Source organism: Leguminivora glycinivorella, chromosome 20 (assembly GCF_023078275.1).
Source record: "Leguminivora glycinivorella isolate SPB_JAAS2020 chromosome 20, LegGlyc_1.1, whole genome shotgun sequence".
Classification (NCBI taxonomy): Eukaryota; Metazoa; Arthropoda; class Insecta; order Lepidoptera; family Tortricidae; genus Leguminivora; species Leguminivora glycinivorella.
The window spans coordinates 160,714-175,257 of NC_062990.1; positions in this window are offsets into that span (position 1 = coordinate 160,714).

Genomic DNA, 14,544 nt, shown 5'->3' on the forward strand with positions numbered 1-14,544 from the left:
TCAGGTATGTCAGGTAGGAACAATTTGTATGGGAAAAAAGAATCACTGTTTTCTAATTATCATCACAATATTTACGTGTTTTTACACTGCCTAAACCTTCTGCGGTCTAATACAAAAATTTCAATACCAAAATTACGTAAATCGGTCCAGTCGTTCTCGAGTTTATAGGTAACTAACAAACGCATTTCATTTTTATATATATATAGATATGCAAGTGATCGTTTCCAGTTCAAATTTACCATCATCTGTAGGTCGACAACAGTGTCGGATATTGATATTGTACTGTAAATCTCAAACTCGATAATCTCTAAGATTTAAATTATGTACATAATAAAAGTGGTCTCCTCAAACCTAGCGTTACCAAACGTTAAAGTTTTCAAAGCTAGATCTGTGGTTGAAGCCTAGTACCTACAGCTTGCTATTCGCCATGATCTCTAAACTTCGGTGAACTTTTTAAACCGTCGGAACATTCGGAACGGAAAGTTTTTATGACCGCTCGGGGAACAAAGGCCATAGTTAGTTGTTAGTTGAAGCTTTTCGCGTCAGTTATATTGTTCGCTATTAGAACCGGATGATCTGGATGATCTACAGAAATGGAGGTTTTTTATACAAATCGATTCGTTGGTTTATTCGTTTAATTGTTTGTAAGAAGGACTTTGAAATGTCTTACTCGTTCTTTATTGATTTCGCTATGTCTGTCTTTATCTTGTAATGATTTTATTGATGATTTTATTCTTAACATCCCAAAACACCTCCTTCGGTTTCAATAGGAATATTAGTTTTATAGTCATTGTTAAGAATTTATAGTAGGTTAAGTATAAATCAATTTTATAAGTCAAATAATTCTTTCTAGTCTTTTAACCCACATTTTCAAACATGTTCCCATTTTCAATCGATTAATTTTGACTGGCTTGCTGACTGTTTGCACTTTTACCTGACTGTGATTTTGATAATATGTAGTCAAGTAAAAGAGCAAAACAATATTTATTTTTCATTAAAAAAAAACCGGCCAAGTGCGAGTCGGGCTCGCGCACAAAGGGTTCCGTAGCAGCAAATATAATAAACTTATTATGTCAATTTATACACCTGCCAAAATTACAGTTAAATCAACCTATCTCAAAAACTATAAGAGATACTTTGATCAAACCAAAAATCGTTGAAAGAGTTAATTAGCATGCATCACCTCTATTTTTTTTAGAATTTTATACCCCGTAGTTATAAAAATAGAGGGGGGGGGACATACTTTTTACGACTTTGAGAGCTGATATCTCAAAAACCGTTCACTTTAAGAAAAATGTTTTTTAGAAAACTTTATATCATTTTAAAAGACCTTTCCATTGATACCCCACACGGGTATGTACATCGAAAAAAAAATTTTCATCCCTCAGTTACATGTATGGGGGGCCCCACCCCCAATTCTTTTTTACTATTTAGTGTCATAATTTTGTAGCGGTTCATACAACACATATTCCCATCAAATTTCATCACTGTAGTACTTATAGTTTCCGAGTAAATCGGCTGTGACAGACGGACAGACGGACAGACGGACAGACGGACAGACGGACATGACGAAACTATAAGGGTTCCGTTTTTGCCATTTTGGCTACGGAACCCTAAAAACACATTTTATCATAACTAAGTAAGTACAAATGCACTGTACCACTTTATTTTCTTTGCCATAAAAATAACTAACGAATTATCTTAAAAACTGTCGCTGGTATGGTAGAGACTCTGGCATAAGATTTTATAAGTACAATCAAGTAAAGTGCCATCCACAACTGCAATTTAAATTATCCCCGCTGCAGTTCGGATTCAATTATAAGACTTGCCAACTGCTCGTCATAGCAGTAATGTCATAACGATGCTGCAAGATTCTCCTATGCCCTTGTGTAATTACATAATAAAAAGACTCTTGAGAATTTAATTGTTTGGCTGCACTTTTGTAATTTAATTAGGCTCTTAAAAAATACAGATAGTATGTTCCTCTTTTAATATTTTTTATTTTGCATTGGATATAGTCAGCGTTTTGAACGCATCCTTATCAAAGGACCTCTGTTATGACGTCGAAACAGTGAATTTAGACTTTTTTGGATTTCATAATAAAATAATACGTCTTTAATAAATTTTAATTTAACTATGTTTAAAGAAGCAAAACATTAAAATGTAAATTTACGTCTGATGTCGAAACGGACAAAATGTGCATGAAAATTTTAGCATTTTGCGAGTAAGCATACTTTTGCAAAGTGTTTGGTGAGTCAGACATTGGATATTTCAAGTCGGCGAAATAAAAAATAATGAATGGCAATGTTTTCTTGTAATATAGCAAATATGTTAAAGATAAAATATGTAAAATAGATACTTGTGAATTAACGTAAGCTTAATGCTGAAAATTAATCAGATTAATTAATATTAATATAATAGATGTTGCGTCATCCAACTAGTCTTAGGTAGGTCAAAATATACACATAAACAAAGAAAGCAATGGTCTGCAATTACAAAATCAAGCTACAATTAACTTATCTTTGGTTGAAACAGAAATTCGACATAACTTTGAACGTCTGTAATTACCCGTTTCAAGCTAGAATTAGTCTGATTACGAGCTAATTTGCAACGTCTGCTGTATTTTAGCTTTAACTTTTCGTTGCTCGATGAATGAAAATAAATTGAAGAAAGGGAAACTTTTTGGACTTGAAATTGTTGAACAATATCTTAATTTTGAATGGTTGTAGAAATTCTATAAATAATAATTTAGGTAGTGCTAGTGTACCAACATTTTTGAAGAATCATACCCATTTGTTTAACTATAAGAAATGAGGATCTGTGGAGTATGTGCCGACAACCTCCGATTGCCCAGGAAGTGGCTCTGCGGAAATGGAGATGGATCGGTCATACCCTTCGAAGAGGAGCTACCAACAGCGCCAGTATCGCGTTTGAGTGGCGGCCTCAAGGAGGAAAGAGGGCCCGCAAACGCCCCGTACACACCTGGAGACGGAGCGTTGAGAACGAGCTGAGGGAATATGGACTGAGCTGGAACGAGGCCAAGGTGGTGGCTCAAGATAGAAAGGCGTGGAAGGATCTTGTAGAGGCCCTATGCACCTATGGGGTGCCTTAGGACATACAACATACCCATTTGTTTGTTTTTAACCGGCACAGTTTTTTTTAAGTCTTTGGCATTAATGCAAGAATTGCCAAAAAGTCTATTTAAATGAGATGATCCATGTTTCTATTTTGCTCTATTGACTAGTAGAGCCTTGTGGCTTTAAGTCTCTGTTTCCCTGTCTCTGCTTGTTGCAATCTTTTTTATGTTCAATTAAAGTCAAAAACCTCGTCATTTATCACTAGGCCTTTTAAATATTTACCGTTAATTTAAGAAGCATCTCTGTTGGCATTATTAAAACTAACAAAATCGATGATCGATGATGTTGCCCGGATCTTTAACATCTGCGATGGCAACGCAGTCTGTAGAAATTGCGACTGCAGCGGTAAACTGATGTCTGAATCCCAATTTTACTTTTACAACGCCGTAAGAAAATAAATTCTTGAAAAGTAGGATATTCTTCAAGCCATGAGGTTTCTTAGGCAGTAAAGTTTAATTCTTTGGTAACTACTTCACCTCAGCCATTATCCGGCTTCATCGGGAACTTTTGCGATTATGTTCCGGGAGTTATTGCGAATGCGTGTCCAGAATAGTCTTCCTCGGTAAAAATAACAGTAATTTAAAAAAAAAGTATTTAATAGTCTTTCTAAAACTAAGTTAAGTTATTATAACCAAAGCGATTTTAAACGAACATAACATTCATGGTTGTAAATTGAAGGGAAATTTACACCTACGACAGGAATAGTACCTGTGACCCTGAAGAGCCTTGGTACTTGGTACTGACCAACTAAGATAGGTACGTAGGCCTCCAGATATGTGCGAATTTTTCAATGCCTACCTTCAATACTTAAACGCCTAGTGAAGTTCTGCTTATAGCGATTTAGCGATATCTTTCTGTACAAACACTGTACTTGCCTGTTTCTAGATTAAGAGGGGGACAAAATTGTGATTGTGACATACTGACTACGGACAGACAGACAGACAATACTATTATGTTTTTCTAATTTGACAAGTACATAAAGTTTTAAATTTTACAGGAATACTGATAAAAAAAATCTAAGTTGAAAATCATTCCAGGGATCCACGAGGAAAAGAGTTTCGTTTTTCTTTTTGGCATGGAAGACTAAAAAGTGTAGTTCACAAAGATTCGCTCAACAAACTGCCTCTCCTAAGTATAAACATACACTGGTTTCTTCACCGCTAGCCTCCTCTCCCAACATGAACACTTGTATCGCAGCATTTACGGGCCAAGTCCTAACGGCCGTACTTTACACCGCGTTATTGAAATTTCCGCAACTTCGCCCAACAACTCACAGATCCCCTCGATCGCTCCCAGAGTACGTAGTCTGCAAAAACGCTTACGATAATATCGTTATCGTAACTAGCTGTCTCTCGCTCATCCGTATTGGCGCGAGCGCCAGACAGTGCTTCGATCGGCGTCTCGCGTTAACGATTGTCATTTCGGCTGCCCGCAGCCCGCCAACTTTATCACCCTCAATCGCTGCCAGGTTTCCTCAACTTTGACGGGCTAATTTATTGTGCAACTTTTCTCATGTTTCTGGTTTATTTATAACGTTTTTTTGTCGTGTATGTTAATTTGTGTCGGTATTTTGTCAGATGTTTTGCGGAAGGAAATTAGCTTTGAATACTTAAGGATATGGATTCTATCAAAATCAGCTTTTGCTTTCTTAAGAACCGAATAACTACGAGTAATAACATTGGTTATTTGGCTCGCATGACACTGACTCACTTAGTGACCTGTCAAAATTATCTTAAACAAGTTATGTCCATAGTTAGGTATTATAAGTAAGTCGAATGAATGTTCAATGTAATGTCTTTTGATACAAGAAATAAATAAATAAATAAATAAATATTAGGGACACCTCACACAAATCAACTTAGCCCCAAACTAAGCAAAGCTTGTACTATGGGTGCTAAGCGACGATATATATACTTAAATAGATAAATACTTTATATACATAGAAAACATCCATGACTCAGGAACAAATATCTGTGCTCATCACACAAATAAATGCCCTTACCGGGATTCGAACCCAGGACCGCGACTTAGCAGGCAGGGTCACTACCGACTGAGCCAGACCAGACGGGGAATTTTCAAGAAACTTGTTCAGAGATCAAGAAAAGTTGTATGATCTTACTTTATTACGCCAATAAAACTCTGATTGTTGTTTGCGAGTTGATACCACAAGCATCATATCCAAACCCGTTTAATGCTATCAGAAATTGGCAAAATTAGAATCCACCTCTCAAAATTAACAATTCCTGCACTATTGAAGTTGATCGGCAACTAATAAACTTCAGCGTTGTTCAGCTGTTGTACCTTTGCTGTCTAAATACCAAACTGTTGATTCTCTCTAATTGATCAACTCTTTGATAAACTCTGCTTGAATGCGGGCAAATAAATTAAATCCCGAAAGTCCCGAAACAGATGAAAGGAGTTTCTGCCTTGTTACATTCAGAAACAAAAAGTCTCTCAATTGAAACATCAAGTTTCAAAGTTAAACTTCGTCATGTCTTTTTTGAATAGATGTTTGAGTCATTATGGAAATTGTTATTCAATTATTCTTATTCGGACTTGGGGGATGAATCAAAGTCGAAGAAAGAAGTCAAATATAATGCATGTTATTCAGAAATGTTGTAAACTTTCAAGGGACCAAAGAAGTACGCGTTTTGTGGACAATTCTTTACCCTTTTTAACCCCCGACGCAAAAACGACGAGGTGTTATTAGTTTGACGTGTCTGTCTGTCTGTCTCTTTGTCTGTCTGTGTATGTGTCTGTCTGTGGCATCGTAGCTCCCGAACGGATGAACCGATTTAGATTCAGTTTTTTTTGTCAAAGCTGAATTAGTCGGGAGTGTTCTTAGCCATGTTTCATGAATCTCGGTCTACTAGGTCGCGGTCGGGAGTTTTTCAAAATTTTAATTTTGTGGTTAGGTTATTTACGAGTATGTTAGTGAAATTTGTTGTTTGCTGTTTAGAATCTAAGGACGAAATAGTAGGTAATTCTAATTTCTTGTTTTGAAACTATTATGGCCTTATGATTTGTCTCGTACCAAAAGTGTCATCATCATCATCCTCCTCCTTGCTTTATCCCAGGGGTCCGCTTTGACAACTAATTCCAAGATTTGGCGTAGGCATTACTTTTATGAAAGCGACTGCCATCTGACTTCGTACCAAAAGTATATTGGCAAAAACATCACATGTGGCGTGGGTTACCTCATCTGTTTCTTATGGAAGTAGGCGAAGGAAAGATTTTGCAACCTTTCGATTACCATAACCAGATGTTATTGCTTCCTTATTCAAATGTTGTCCGAGGTTTACCAAGACAAGAGATGCACAAAATGGCTTGATATCAGACCTTATTTGTTATGAATTGAGGTATACCTACTAGGTTCGCTATCTCTTCTCAGTTATCAATGGTAATAACTAATTTTTGAAAATATACTGTACATTTTAAGCTAAGTTTTAGGCAAACGCTGTACTACCTATAAGGTTAGGTGAATACATTTTGTTTCCGAATGAATTTCATTGTTTTTTACTTACGTGGTGTTGAATCTAAGTATTAGGAACTGCAGGGCTAGCGCATGATTGTCGCGAGAATATGTATGTTGCCGATAGATCACACGTCTTCTGTACCTGTGTTCAACTGTATTAATGACATAAGGACGGGTAGTCTATATCGCGGCGACACACTCCCGTGCCAATCATGTGCTAACCTCGCTGGGATCTATGTAGAAATCTTAGAAGAACGCAATTTGTGTCGTTAACTTTCGACCGAACAAGAAATGAACCTCTTCTCGCACTAGTGCGTAAAAAACACCATCTGTATTGAAAATACCTAGTAATCAGAGCTCAGAAACCGGTTAAATTTTCAAACCGTTATCATGTATTTGCGGCAAAAACCTTTAAATCTCGTTTTCGCTCGATAAACCAGTTTTTGGGGAACGCGTTCATAAAGGTTTCGTTTGATTAACCGGATAAGAAAAAATAAAGCGGTTTATTCCGCAGCATGATAGGTAATTCTGTACTAACCAGGGACCGGACAACCCCTTCCGCGCTACAAGCCTTTCATTGGGAATCCCTAACGTAAGGACGACCCAATCGAGAGGCTCTCCCTTTCGAACTGCAAGCCCATTCATTTGACTAGCCCTTACAAAAAACTTAGCAAAACAATAAAGCTAGCCCTGTGCATTGGCTTACCGCTATCCGATACGGCTTGCAATCCTTTAATAAGGGTTACCCTTATTTTAAGCGCTATTTATAAGGCTTTCCCTTTTGTTAAAGCGTAGTCGAGCCTTGCGTGAAAGAGACAGGATTATGAATCTAAGCTATTGTAAGAACAGGAAGGAAAATGCGCTGTTGCCACTTCGCATTTTGTGCCCCATTTTTAATTTTGCAACGAAACATGTTTTCGTTGGATAAAAGTAGAACACGGCTAGAAATTATTTTTAATGAACTGGGAGACAAGGGACTGATGGCTGGTAAATGATCATCGTCGCCCATAGATCAGTATGTATGTTCGTACGTATGAATGTATGTAGGTATGTATGAATGTATGTAGGTATGTATGTATGAATATAATTATGTAAATATGTATGTATGCATGTAAATATACAGTGTTGGCCGAAAATCAATACAATTAACCATTAACATTACACATTGAAAACGTTAATTGCCAACATAAAAACAAGCAGTTTTCGTCATCCAACTCGCCTTGATGAGTTAATTGGGTGAGCAGTTCCTAAGATAGAGCTGATGTTGAACCCTGGCTTTTCCCAGGGGAACGCGGGTTTGGTTTAACATAGGCAAGCGCGGTTTTCGTCATCGGACTTGTTTTGATGAGTACTTGAGTGAGCAGTAACCAAGGTAGAGCTGATGCTGAACCCTGGCTATTCCTAAGGGGAACTCGGGTTTCGTGCAACATAGGCAAACGCTGTTTTCGTCATCGGACTTGTATTGATGAGTACTTGAGTGAGCAGTAACCAAGGTAGAGCTGATGTTGAACCCTGGCTTTTCCCAGGGGAACGCGGGTTTGGAGTAACATAGGCAAGCGCTGTTTTCGTCATCGGACTTGTTTTGGTGAGTACTTGAGTGAGCAGTAACCAAGGTAGAGCTGATGCTGAACCCTGGCTATTCCTAAGGGAACTCGGGTTTCGTGCAACATAGGCAAACGCTGTTTTCGTCATCGGACGTGTATTGATGAGTACTTGAGTGAGCAGTAACCAAGGTAGAGCTGATGCTGAACCCTGGCTTTTCCCAGGGGAACGCGGGTTTGGAGTAACATAGGCAAGCGCTGTTTTCGTCATCGGACTTGTCTTGATGAGTACTTGTGTGAGCAGTAACCAAGGTAGAGCTGATGCTGAACCCTGGCTATTCCTAAGGGAACTCGGGTTTCGTGCAACATAGGCAAACGCTGCTTTCTTCATCGGACTTGTATTGATGAGTACTTGAGTGAGCAGTAACCAAAGTAGAGCTGATGCTGAACCCTGGCTTTTCCCAGGGGAACGCGGGTTTGGAGTAACATAGGCAAGCGCTGTTTTCTTCCTCGGACTTGTCTTGGTGAGTACTTGTGTGAGCAGTAACCAAGGTAGAGCTGATGCTGAACCCTGGCTATTCCTAGGGGAACGCGGGTTTGGAGTAACATAGGCAAGCGCTGTTTTCGTCATCGGACTTGTCTTGATGAGTACTTGAGTGAGCAGTAACCAAGGTAGAGCTGATGCTGAACCCTGGCTATTCCTAGGGGAACTCTGGTTTCGTGCAACATACGCAAACGCTGTTTTCGTCATCGGACTTGTCTTGATGAGTACTTGAGTGAGCAGTAACCAAGGTAGAGCTGATGCTGAACCCTGGCTATTCCTAAGGGAACTCGGGTTTCGTGCAACATAGGCAAACGCTGTTTTCGTCATCGGACTTGTCTTGATGAGTACTTGAGTGAGCAGTAACCAAGGTAGAGCTGATGCTGAACCCTGGCTTTTCCCAGGGGAACGCGGGTTTGGTGTAACATAGGCAAGCGCTGTTTTCGTCATCGGACTTGTTTTGATGAGTATTTGAGTGAGCAGTATCCAGGGTAGAGCTGAATGCTGAACCCTGGCTATTCCTAGGGGAACTCGGGTTTCGTGCAACATAGGCAAACGCTGTTTTCGTCATCGGATTTGTCTTGATGAGTACTTGAGTGAGCAGTAACCAAGGTAGAGCTGATATTGAACTCTGGCTGTACCTAGGGGAACTTAGGTTTGGTGCAACATAGACAAACCCGGTTTTCGTTATAGGCCCTGCCTTTATGAGGACTTCGGTGCGCAGTACCCAAGCCAGCGCTGTAGCTGAGACCTGGTGGTACCTAGGGGAACTCAGGTTCGGTGCAATATAAATAAACGCTGTTTTCTGTTCATAGTATGTTTTGTGTAAAATATCTTAGACTCGTATTTATGACTGTGGTACTTGGTTGAGTTGAGTAGTACCATAGAATCTGTCAAACTATTTCTGTTGATTGTTGTGAATTCTATGAAGATCGTTTGAAACAGAAATACTTTTCTGGTGGCAATCAAGCATACAGCCCGTCTGATAGTAAATAGTTACCGCAGTCTATGGACGCTTGGAACTCCAGTATTCTCTTTATTCCCTGTGTTACTATTAGTGAAATCGACTGTACTTAATTTTGATATTCAAATGGATATACATACGTATTTTTTTAGACATAAATAAAGTGTTTTATATATGGCAAATTAATAAATTTGTTATAAATACTTGATGTTAATATTCACTTCTGGTAGGATTTTTGACAGTTAATATAATGTTTTATGCCTAACTTGACATTGCATGAAATATTTCTATATTATAATGCACCGAAACTAGAGTTGCCCTAGATACCGCCAGGGCTCAGCTACAGCGCTGTCTTGGCTATTGCGTACCCAAGTCCTCGTCAAGACAAGTCCGATGACGCAAACAGCGTTTGCCTATGTTACACCAAACCCGAGTTCTCCTAGGTACAGCCAGGTTTCAGCATCAGCTCTATCTTGGGTACAGCTCACCCAAATACTCATTAAGACAAGTCCAATGACGAAAACAGCGTTTGCCTGTGTTATACTAAACCCGAGTTCCCCTAGGTGCAAACAGAGTTCAGCATCAGCTACACTTCGGTTACTGCTCACTCGAGTGCTCATCAAGACAAGTCCGATGACGAAAACAGCGTTTGCCTGTGTTACACTAAACCCGAGTTCCCCTAGGTGCAGCCAGAGTTCAGCAACAGCTGGACTTTGGGTACTGCTTGCTCGAGTACTCATCAAGACAAGTCCGATGACGAAAACAGCGTTTGCCTGGGTTACACTAAACCCAAGTTCCCCTAGGTGCAGCCAGGGTTCAGCATCAGCTGGACTTTGGGTATTGCTCACTCGAGTACTCATGAAGACAAGTCCGATAACGAAAACAGCGTTTGCCTGTGTTACACTAAACCCGAGTTCCCCTAGGTGCAGCCAGGGTTCAGCATCAGCTGGACTTTGAGTACTGCTCATTCAAGTACTCATCAAGACAAGTCCGATGACGAAAACAGCGTTTGCCTGTGCTATACTAAACCCGAGTTCCCATAGGTGCAGCCAGGGTTCTGCATCAGCTGGACTTTGGGTACTGCTCACTCGAGTATTCATCAAGACAAGTCCGATGACGAAAACAGCGTTTGCCTGTGTTACACTAATCCCGAGTTCCCCTAGGTACAGCCAGGGTTCAGCATCAGCTGGACTTCGGGTACTGCTTGCTCGAGTACTCAACAAGACAAGTCCGATGACGAAAACAGCGTTTGCCTGGGTTACACTAAACCCAAGTTCCCCTAGGTGCAGCCAGGGTTCAGCATCAGCTGGACTTCGGGTACTGCTCACCCGAGTACTCATCAAGACAAGTCCGATGACGAAAACAGCGTTTGCCTGTGTTACACTAATCCCGAGTTCCCCTAGGTACAGCCAGAGTTCAGCATCAGCTGGACTTCGGGTACTGCTTGCTCGAGTACTCATCAAGACAAGTCCGATGACGAAAACAGCGTTTGCCTGTGTTACACTAAACCCGAGTTCCCCTAGATGCAGCCAGGGTTCAGCATCAGCTGGACTTCGGGTACTGCTCACTCGAGTACTCATCAAGACAAGTCCGATGACGAAAACAGCGTTTGCCTGTGTTACACTAAACCCGAGTTCCCCTAGGTGCAGCCAGGGTTCAGCATCAGCTGGACTTCGGGCACTGCTCACTCGAGTACTCATCAAGACAAGTCCGATGACGAAAACAGCGTTTGCCTGTGTTACACTAAACCCGAGTTCCCCTAGATACAGCCAGGGTTCAGCATCAGCTGGACTTCGGGTACTGCTCACTCGAGTACTCATTAAGACAAGTCCGATGACGAAACCAGCGTTTGCCTGTGTTTCACTAAACCCGAGTTCCCCTAGGTGCAGCCAGGGTTCAGCATCAGCTGGACTTCGGGTACTGCTCACTCGAGTACTCATCAAGACAAGTCCGATGACGAAACCAGCGTTTGCCTGTGTTACACTAAACCCGAGTTCCCCTAGGTACAGCCAGGGTTCAGCATCAGCTGGACTTCGGGTACTGCTCACTCGAGTACTCATCAAGACAAGTCCGATGACGAAAACAGCGTTTGCCTGTATTACACTAAACCCGAGTTCCCCTAGGTGCAGCCAGGGTTCAGCATCAGCTAGACTTCGGGTACTCATCAAGACAAGTCCGATAAAAAAACCGGCCAAGAGCGTGTCGGGCCACGCTCAGTGTAGGGTTCCGAAGTTTTCCATATTTTTCTCAAAAACTACTGAACCTATCAAGTTCAAAACAATTTTCCTAGAAAGTCTTTACAAAGTTCTACTTTTGTGATTTTTTTCATATTTTTTAAACTTATGGTTCAAAAGTTAGAGGGGGGGGGGACGCACTTTTTTTTCCTTTAGGAGCGATTATTTCTGAAAATATTAATGTTATCAAAAAGCAATCTTAGTAAACCCTTTATTCATTCTTAAATACCTATCCAACAATAATTATATCACACGTTGGGGTTGGAATGAAAAAAAATTATCAGCCCCCACTTTACATGTAGGGGGGGGTACCCTAATAAAACATTTTTTTCCATTTTTTATTTTTGCACTCTGTTGGCGTGATTGATATACATATTGGGACCAAATTTCAGCTTTCTAGTGCTAACGGTTACTGAGATTATTCGCTGACGGACGGACGGATTTGGTATTGAAAATTGAACCTTATTTTATCTACAGCCGTTTCCATCAAACAGAAACGCGCAAATATCACACACAGTGCCGCCGTAGGTAACGATCGTATGTTATTTCGTTCGGAGTAATGTGTGCTTTATGAGCGAGGTACAGGATTTAAACTCGCACGATATGCTATAAGGGAGAGCAAATAAAACCCAATATAAGGCTTACCCTTATGGCGTTAGGCTGAGCCGATGATAAGGGTTTTGAAAGGGTATTGGGCTATTTTAGGTAAGCGCTTTCGTTAGGGCTTTAAAAGCAAAATGAAAGGGTATGGCGCCAAAAGGGTAGGGTAAGTTAAGCCTAACGAAATACCCATACAAAACCCCGTATAAGGGATAGCGGGCCGGTCCCTGGTACTAACCAAACAAAAGAAGTCGCTGTGTGAAAGTAGGCGCCGGTGCGTCTTGCCGCTCGTCGAATAAACCGGTTTATTTCGGTTAAAATAAAGTTCTCTTAACGTTCGCGTTCTTTAGAAAGTTCGGAGTAAAATCGAAATAAACCGGTTTTAGTCGATAAAAAACCGGTTCCAAGCCTTTCTAGTAAGATACAACGTGTCTCTTGTACCTACTCAATCTTAAATTGACCCTGTAGGTAAATTATGCTGAGGGTGAATTTATTGGTCGACCTTTTTAAGGTGTGGGTCGCTCCAATTGCCAATATACGGGCTTCTGGGTTTTAATGAAAACTAACTGCAGTATCTGTGACCTTGATATACTTATGGGAGAAGGATGATTAACTCGAAATATTTGAATAACGCATTTCTGCAAAAACATCACTAAATGTTTTATATATTTTTGATAAATTTTGGCAAAAATTGTTCTTTTTTGGCGAGTTGTTCAGTTTTTTAAAATGGTAATAACAAACTATGCGAAATCCAGAATTGTTTCTATGATATTTTAATTTTGAAATATGACCAGGCAGGCAAGCATGGTCGCGCGATAAATGATAAAACATCTGGCCGACCTTATCGCACTTACAAAAATCGACGATATTCTGCTAGTCTTGTATTAATTAATCGCCACTGCACCTGCTTCCGCTGCTGCTGCTTTTCCGCACTTGTATCGTAATTTATCTAACAAGTATGTTTGTCCGCAGCCCCCTCTGCCCGCGCGTCTTCCAGCTCGGAGCGCGCGCCCTCCCCCGCGCGCCCCCACAGAACACCCCACTAGAAGCCTATTGCAAGCGATATTGTTCGAGACGCAAATCACCAATCCTTGCGGGGTGAGGCGGGAGCGCATGGTGCTGCCATTGGTCGTTTCAAATAATGGCGCGCCTTTACGATTAGCAGTAGGGATGGGAATGGGACATGTCTATTATAGACAATGGTACCGGTACCAGTACTGTGGTGAATATGTTTTGCAACAAATTATAATATTATAATTAAATTATAATAAGGCCTAGTTACCCTTCGGGTTGGAAGGTCAGATGGCAGTAGCTTTCATAAAACTAGTGCTTACGCCAAATCTTGGGATTAGTTTCCAAAGCGGACCCCAGGCTCCCATGAGTCGTGGCGAATGCCGATGCCGGGATAACGCAAGGAGGATGATGATTGTGATAGCACCTCAATAAAAATCATTCTAGTAACTAATAACTAAACTGTGCATTTTTACTTACGTTTACTAAGTTAAATTACCAACTAAATATTCTAAACTAATCAATCAACTAAATAACACTACAGACTCTACAGATTCTAAATAATTATTCACAATTACAAATCTGCTTTCTTTTATATTTCATAAAATGGTAGCACATGGTACGAACGGTAGTACGAAGTTCCCGCAACAGACATAAACTAACATGGCCCCATCCCTAGTCGTTTACGTGAAAGGGATAGCATATCGCATTGTTAACTAGGCAAAAAGGGATGGACGCGCCTCGGCGCCGCTCAGTACAACCATATTGACCAGTATAAATGAACTCCGCGGATAATAAACAATATTCAACAAAATAATTAATTTGACTTAACTGTGGAATGTTATTCCATATTTTTTATATGTAGAAGTGTTAGAAGACTTGCCACACCACTTTATGCTGCAAGAGACCATTGTTTGCAACCAGATTTGATTATTTAAGATTTTTTCCCGAGCGGACACGAACACTGTTAGCGGGTCGTATACTTGGGCGCTACTGATCGGTGTCGCATGCGTTCAAACTTTTATAAACCTGATTTGTCGT